Consider the following 8,744-nt stretch of genomic DNA (forward strand, 5'->3'; position numbering starts at 1 on the left):
CCAATGGTATGAAAGGGGTGAGTTATATACGTCTTCCTATTAATTGAATATTTTCTCGTAATGTTATTGTTAGGTAAGATTACAATCAAGTTGGTCCAAATCGAGTCGACTTTTAACATACTTTATATAGTGAATGAGTTTTAAAATTAAAACTATGTTGAACTTTTTTAATTAGTAGGGGTGAATATTTTCTCGTAATGTAATTGTTAAGTATACCCCTCTGAATTTTTTTTTTCAACATAAATCTTAGGGATTTGTCTTTCCTGACCAATGCCTCTGTGAACAAAGCCTCGAGCTGCCTTAAAGCACGGCCACTCGACACAATGTGCTGCCAAGCGTTAGAGGGTCCAGGACCCACCATGGGGAGAGTCTTCTTCCAGGGGTTGAGCGGCCCTAAGTAAGCATTAACGGATTTCGTGTAGAGACTTGAATAATTATAGTAATTAAATAATAAAAGGAAGGAGGAAAATAGAATTTTTAAAAGGGGATTTAGCAGGGTCTCGTCAACAAGCACTATAGGCTTCTTGAGCTCGTTGACGTGGACGCGTGTCTCGTCGACGAGACATTACTTAGAGGGCTGATTTTAGGGCCTCAAATTCATCGACGAGGGAAAAGTGTTTGTTGACAAACTCCCTTCATGGACTTGTCGATGAGGTGACGTGTCTCTTCGATGAATCCACACCTTATAAATATGCTAAACTCGGATTTTCCAGTGAAAATTTTTGCATGAAACTCTCTCTCTCTCTCTCTCTCTCTCTCTCAACCTCATCTCCCCTCATTCTCTTTAGATTTCCAGCTTCGTCCTTCGCCAGTTCGACGATCGAAAGCTGCCACGCTACTCCTGGTAAGATTTTTTACAAGTCTGCTGGACTAGTTTGTTGGTTAGGCCAACTTGGGCACCATCCCAAAATCTGGATAAGTTGGTTATTTTAAGTTTGATAAGGTAATTGGATTTTTTGGATCGAGGAAAATTCTTTAGATAGAATAATACTAAAGTTTTGTAGGGAAAAATGTAATTTCAGGGTGTTGAGCTAGGAACACCACAGGAGTAGGTTTGGTTATTTTTGTAGGCTTCTCTGTAAGTCCGGTAAGTGGATAGATTAAGTCAGCCTTTTTCATTAAATTATTTATTGTTATACAACATTTATTATCAGGAAAATATGTATGTTATAAAACTATGTTTGGAAATACTGCTGTTGAATAGGGAAATGCTTTTAACACATTTTATAAGAAAATATGATTTTAGAACAAATTATGAGTTTAGAAGGCTACTTACATTTGTGTGGCATGAGTATAATATTTCCATGAAAATTATGTTATATTGAAATATTATGAATTTTTCAAGATAAGCATGTTATAGCAGTTTTCAGGAAAACCATAAAAATAGTACAGGATCTATGGTTTTAAGAATACTATGTTAAACAATGCAAGAATTTCATGTTTATTATGTTATGAATTATGCTGGCATGAACGCTGTGATTTTTACGTTATGAATTATGCTGACGTGAATGCCGAGATTTTTACGTTATGAATTATGCCAACATAAATGCCGTGATTATTGAGGCCTCTAACACGACTAACTAGAAAGAATTCCTAGTTTGAATGAGATGGCAGTTATGAGCAGAGCTTTCAGGAATTAAAACAGAGGGTCATCATAACACCAGCATTGACCATTCCATCAGGAGGTGATGGTTATGTGGTCTACTGTGACGCATCTTTGAAGGGGCTCAGATGTGTATTAATGCAGCAGGGCAAAGTAGTAGCATATGCCTCTAGATAATTGAAAGAATATGAAAAGAATTATCCCATTCATGATCTAAAATTGGCTGCAGTGGTTCATGTGTTGAAAATTTGGAGGCATTATCTGTACGGCAAGAAATGTGAAATATTTTCAGACCATAAAAGTTTAAAGTGCTTCTTCACGTAGAAAGAGTTGAATATGCGGTAAAGAAGGTGGTTAGAGCTCATTAAGGATTATGACTGCACCATCAGTTACCATCCAGATAAAGCTAATGTCGTGGCTGATGCGTTGAGCCGAAAAACAGGGGAAGCAGCATAGTTAGCAGCAGTAGTTTAGCAATCAATCCTAATGGACTTAGAAAGGCTTAGAGTGAAGTTAGTAGAAAGTGATCACCAGGCATTTTTTGCCATCCTGGTGGTGCATCCTACCCTACAAGAAAGGATTAAAGCTACTCAAAGGGATGACGTAGAATTAGAAAAGCTGATAGCTAAAGTGTAGGACGGACAGGGGGAGGAGTTCAGTATTTCAGATGACGGAGCTTTAAGGTTCTGTACCAGGTTGTGCATGCCTGTAGATGTGGATATCAGAAGGACGATCCTTGAGGAGGCTCATAGATCCTTATACACGGTACATCCTGGTAGAACTAAAATGTATGGGGAATTATGAGAGTATTTCTAGTGGAGTGGCATGAAGAGAGAGATTACTAAATTTGTGCAGTAATGTTTGACGTGCGAGCAGGATAAGGCCCAAAACCAGAGACTGGCAGGATAGTTGCAACCACTTTACATCCCAGAGTGGAAGTGGGATCACATTTCTATGGATTTTGTGATGGGTTTACCACCGGTGCGGTAGGGATAGAATGCAATTTGGGTAGTCGTAGATCGATTGATGAAGAGCACTCACTTTATTCCAATTAGAGTCAACTACTCCAAGAAAAAACTAGTAGAAATATATATTTAAGAGATAGTATGATCACATGATGTGTCAGTGTCTATAGTTTAAGACCGAGACCCACGTTTCACGTCACAATTTTGGAAGAGATTGCAGGAGGCTCTAGAGTCTCAGTTGTCATGCAGCACGGAGTTTCATCCTCAGATGGACAGGCAGTCAGAAAGGATGATTCAGATATTAGAATATATGCTACGGGCATGTGTGCTGGATTTTGGGGGTAATTGGACCCAGTATTTGCCGCTAGTAGAGTTTGCATACAATAACAGCTATCAGACCAGCATTGACATGACACCTTACGAGGCGCTATATGGTAGGAGATGTTGTTCTCCTCTATACTTGGATGAGATAGGTGAGAGGCGAGTTTTGGGACTAGAAATAGTGCAGCAGGCGTACGATAAAGTCCGGCTAATTAGAAATAGAATCGGTGTAGCTCAGAGTTGGCAGAAAAGCTACACTGATAATCACCATCGGAAGTTGATGAGAGACCATGTGTTTCTAAAAATAGTACCACTGAAAGGTACTATAAGGTTTGGGAGGAAGGGTAAGTTGAGTCCTTGGTTTATTGGCCCTTTTGAGATACTTGTGAGGGTGGGGTCAGTTGTCTTCTGGTTAGCATTAGCACCAGTTCTATCCAGGATACATGACATATTTCATGTTTTCATGCCAAGTAATACGTCCTGGATCCCTCCCACATGGTCAAATATGCAGAGATAGAACTTATAAAATCACTGGCTTATAAGGAGATACCAATGCTGATCTTAGACAGGAAGGAATAGGAATTGCATAATAAGAGAATTCCAATAGTAAAAGTCCTGTGGAGGAATCATGTTGTGGAAGAAGCTTCATGGGATCTTGAGGAAGAAATACATCAGAAGTATCCATATTTGTTCAGTGGGGACCAGCAGTAATTAGAAAAATGCAAGATAAGTATGTTAAGTTTCTTTTGTGCAACTTAGTTAGTACATGTAATAATTTTTTGTTAGTAGGTAGCGTTTTGGTTTTGGGAGAATTATATTTTATGCATATTATGTAATCTCTTAGAACCCTGAATGTAACCACGATATTCCTCTGCCACAACTGAGCTTAAATAATAAAATAAGTAACCTATTTTCCTCAAAGGATGGTGTTAAACACAAATAGTAAATTTTGAGGACAAAATTTTTATAAGAAGGGGAGAATGTAGAGACCTGGAGAATTATAGTAATTAAATAATAAAATAAATGAGAAAAAGAGAATTTTTAAAAGGGGATTTAGCAGGGTCTCATCGATGAGTGCAGAGTGAATGTCGACGAACATGCTTCTTCGGCTCGTCAACATGGACCCATGTCTTGTCGATGAGACATTGCCGAGAGGGGTGATTTCAAGACCTAAAATTCATTGATGAGGGGTAAGTGTTTATCGATGAACTCCCTTCATGGACTCATTGACGAGGTGACGTGTCTCGTCTATGAATCCGCACCTTATAAATATGCTAAACTCATGTTTTCCAGGGAAAATTTTTGCATGAAACTCTCTCTCTCTCTCTCTCTCTCTCTAAACCTCATCTCTCCCTCCTTCTATCTAGATTTTTGGCTTCGTGCTTCGCTAGTTCGATGATCAGAAGTAGCCACGCTACTCCTAGTAAGATTCTCTACAAGTCTGTTGGAGTAGTTTGTTGGTTAGGCCAACTTGTGCACCATCCCAAAATCTGGATAAGTTGGTTATTTTAAGTTTTATCAGATATTTGGTGTTTTTAAACTGAAGAAAATGCTTTAGATAGAATAATACTAAATTTTGTTGGGAAAAATATAATTTTAGGGTGTTGAGCTGGGAACACCACAGGAGTAGGTTTAGTTATTTTTGTAGGCTTCTCAGTAAGCCAGGTAAGGGGATAAATTAAGTCAGTCTTTTTCATTAAATTATTTATTGTTATACAACATTTATTATCAAGAAAATATGTATGTTATAAAACTATGTTTGGGAATACTGTTGTTGAATAGGGAAATGATTTTAACACATTTTATAAGAAAATATGATTTCAGAACAAATTATGAGTTTAGAAGGCTGCTTACATTTCTATGGCATGAGTATAATATTTTCATGAAAATTATGTTATATTGAAATATTATGAATTTTCAAAGATAAACATGTTATAGCAGTTTTCAGGAAAACCATAAAAACAATACCGGATCTGTGGTTTTAAAAATATTATGTTAAACATTGCAAGAATTTCATGTTTATTATGTTATGAATTATGTCGGCATGAGGCCTCTAACACGACTAACTAGAAAGAATGCCAGGTTTGAATGAGATGAAAGTTGTGAGCAGAGCTTCCAGGAATTGAAACCGAGGGTCGTCACAACACCAGTATTGACCATTCCATCAAGAGGTGATGGTTATGTGGTCTACTATGACATATCTTTGAAGGGGCTCAGATGTGTATTAATGCAACAGGGAAAAGTAGTAGCATATGCCTCTAGAAAATTGAAAGAATATGAAAAAAATTATCCCATTCATGATCTAGAATTGGCTGCAGTGGTTCATGCACTGAAAATTTGGAGGCATTATTTGTACGGTGAGAAATGTGAAATATTTTCAGACCATAAAAGTTTAAAGTGCTTCTTCACTCAGAAAGAGTTGAATACGTGGAAAAGAAGGTGGTTATAGCTCATCAAGGATTATGGCTGCACCATCAGTTACCATCTAGGTAAAACTAATGTGGTGGCTAATGCCCTAAGTCAAAAATCAGGGGAAGCAGCACAGTTAGCAGCAATAGTTCAGCACTCGATCCTGATGGACTTGGAAAGGCTTGGCATGGAGTTAGTAGAAAGCGATCACCAAACATTTATTGCCAACCTGGTGGTGCATCCTACCCTACAAGAAAGGATTAACGCAGCTCAAAGGGATGATACAGAATTAGCAAAGCTAATAGCTGAAGTGCAGGACAGACAAGGGGAGGAGTTAAGTATTTTAGATGACGGAGCTTTGAGGTTCCGTACTAGGTTGTGTGTTCCTGTAAATGTGGATATCAAAAGGATGATCCTTGAGGAGGCTCACAGATCCTTATACACGGTACATCCCGGTAGAACTAAAATGTACAGGGATCTGCGAGAGTATTTCTAATGGAGCGGCATAAAGAGAGAGATTACTAAATTTGTGTAGTAGTGTTTGACGTGCAAGTAGGTTAAGGCCAAAAACTAGAGACTGGTGGGACAGGTGCAACCACTTTACATCCTAGAGTGGAAGTGAGATCACATTTCTCTTGAATTTGTGACGGGTTTGCCACCGGTGTGGCAGGGACAAAATGCTATATGGGTGGTCGTAGATCGATTGATGAATACTACTCACTTTATTCCATTTAGAGTCAACTACTCCATAGACAAACTAGTAGAAATGTATATTTAAGAGATAGTATGATCACATGGTGTTCCGATGTTTATAGTATAAGACCGAGACCCACGTTTCATGTCACGGTTTTAGAAAAGATTCTAGGAGGTTCCGGAGTCTTAGTTGTCATTCAGCACGACGTTTCATCCTTAGATGGACGGGTTGTCAAAGAGGATGATTCAAATATTAGAAGATATGCTACGGGCATGTGTGCTGGATTTTGGGGGTAGTTGGACCCAGTATATGCCGCTGGTAGAGTTTGTATACAATAATAACTATCAGACCAGCATCGACATGGCACCTTACAAGGCGCTATATGCTTGGAGATATCGTTCTCCTCTGTACTTGGATCAGATAGGTGAGAGGCAAGTTTTGAGGCCAGAAATAGTGCAGCAGGCATACGATAAAGTCTGGTTTATTAGAGATAGAATTAGTGTAGCTCAGAGTCAGTAGAAAAGCTACGCTGATAATCACTGTCAGAAGTTGAAATTCGAAGTGAGAGACCATATATTTCTAAAAATAGTACCATTGAAAGGTACTACAAGGTTTGGGGGGAAGGGTAAGCTGAACCCTTGGTTCATTGGCCCTTTCGAGATACTTAAGAGGGTGGGGTCAGTTGCCTACTGATTAGCTGTAGCACCAGTTCTATCCAGGATACATGACGTATTTCATGTTTCCATGCCAAGTAAATACGTCTTGAATCCCTTCCTTATATTCAGATATGCAGAGATAGAGCTCATAGAATCACTAGCTTATGAGGAGATACTAGTGCAGATCTTAGAAAGGAAGGAACAGGAATTGTGTAATAAGAGAATTCCAATAGTAAAAGTCTTGTGGAGGATCATGTTGTGGAAGAAGCTTCATGGGAGCTTGAGGAAGAAATACATCAGAAGTACTCACATTTGTTCAGTGGGGACCAGCAGTAATCATAAAAATGCAAGATAAGTATGTTAAGTTTCTTTTGTGTAGGTTAGTTAGTACATGTAATAATTTTCTGTTAGTAGGTAGCGTTTTGGTTTTGGGAGAATTTTCTTTTATGCATATTATGTAATATCTCTGAGCCCTGAATGTAACCACGATATTCCACTACCACAACTGAGCTTAAATAATAAAATAAACAGCCTATTTTCCTCAAAGGATGGTGTTAAATACCTATAGTGAATTTTGAGGACGAAATTTTTATAAGAAGGGGAGAATGTAGAGACCTAAAGAATTATAGTAATTAAATAATAAAATAAATTAGGAAAAGAGAATTTTTAAAAGGGGATTTAGCAAGGTCTCATCGACGAGTGCAGAGTGCACATCGACGAACATGCTTCTTGGGCTCGTCGACATGGATGCGTGTCTCATCAACGAGACATTACTGAGAGGGTTGATTTCAAGACCTAAAATTCATTGATGAGGGGTAAGTGTGTCACGACCTGCTCATTTTCCACATATATTTTTTTTTTATAATAAAATCATTACCACACACATCTCATTTCCCAACATTGCAGAATCCACCTAGACCCGTTGGTCGTAGGGATACATCAGAACATATAGCAGAAACCTATGCAGCAGAAAGTATAAAATCATATACATCTCATCATAATGTGCAATACAATATACCAGAGTACTACAATCACTATCTCTCCATATATACATTCCAAAAATGGAATCTAGGGATGGTTCCCACAAAAACATACTATCCCTACTAAAAGCTTACCTCTCGAAAAGGGCAGATAATCCACACTATGTCAGCGGGGTTTTTCCCGCTCTCCTATCTGGGGTTCTTGAAAAGTTTATAAAATTTAGGGGTGAGACACCTCTCAGTAAGGGAAATAAACTAATACTAGTGTGTGGTAACATGAGTATACCATGTTCTACATATACCATACATATCATATCCAATACTGTTTATCAAATCTGGGAAAACATAAGCACATCAAAACATTGCAGACCATACTGCATTTTCATAAACATTTCTCATCTCATATCATAATAATAACATTATAAAACAATCCTGGTAGGTTAGCTCACTGTTGTCATGTATTACCCCCACATGACTAGGTTGTGTGGCCCGAAGGCGGGACCTGACAATGGTTGGACGACCATTGCTAAGTCAATAGTCTAGTCTGTAGGTCCGATGGGTCTACCCAGACTGGTCCATACACCAGGGGCGATATCAGCACACTTCTTGAAAATAACCACATCGACCATCCAATCTCACATCACTCCGTACAGTGGCGTTAACACAGATATCATAGTCACAAGGACCATGGACACATAGCAACGGTACCGTGCAAGTGCTAACCTAAACCAAGCCAACCAAGTTCTGATATCATATACATATACTAAAACCGTGATACATAAATATCTCATATCATTTATTTTCACCTCAATCATATCATTTTACATATATACATGTATCATGAAAATCATCAGCCTGTACGCCAGTATTACACATTTTAACATAGCACGACTCATACGCCAGCAAATCACATAGCACAGCCCGTATGCTGGCAAATCACATAGCTCGGCCCATACGCCAGCAAATCACATAGCACAACCCGTATGCTGGCAAATCACATAGCTTGGCCCGTACGCCGGCAAATCACATAGCACAGCCCGTACGCTGGCAAATCACATAGCTCGGCCCGTACGCCAGTAACCATATCCACATAGCACGGCCCGTACGCCGGCAAAT

The sequence above is a fragment of the Malania oleifera genome, chromosome 7, assembly GCF_029873635.1.
Source record: "Malania oleifera isolate guangnan ecotype guangnan chromosome 7, ASM2987363v1, whole genome shotgun sequence".
NCBI classification, from domain to species: Eukaryota; Viridiplantae; Streptophyta; class Magnoliopsida; order Santalales; family Ximeniaceae; genus Malania; species Malania oleifera.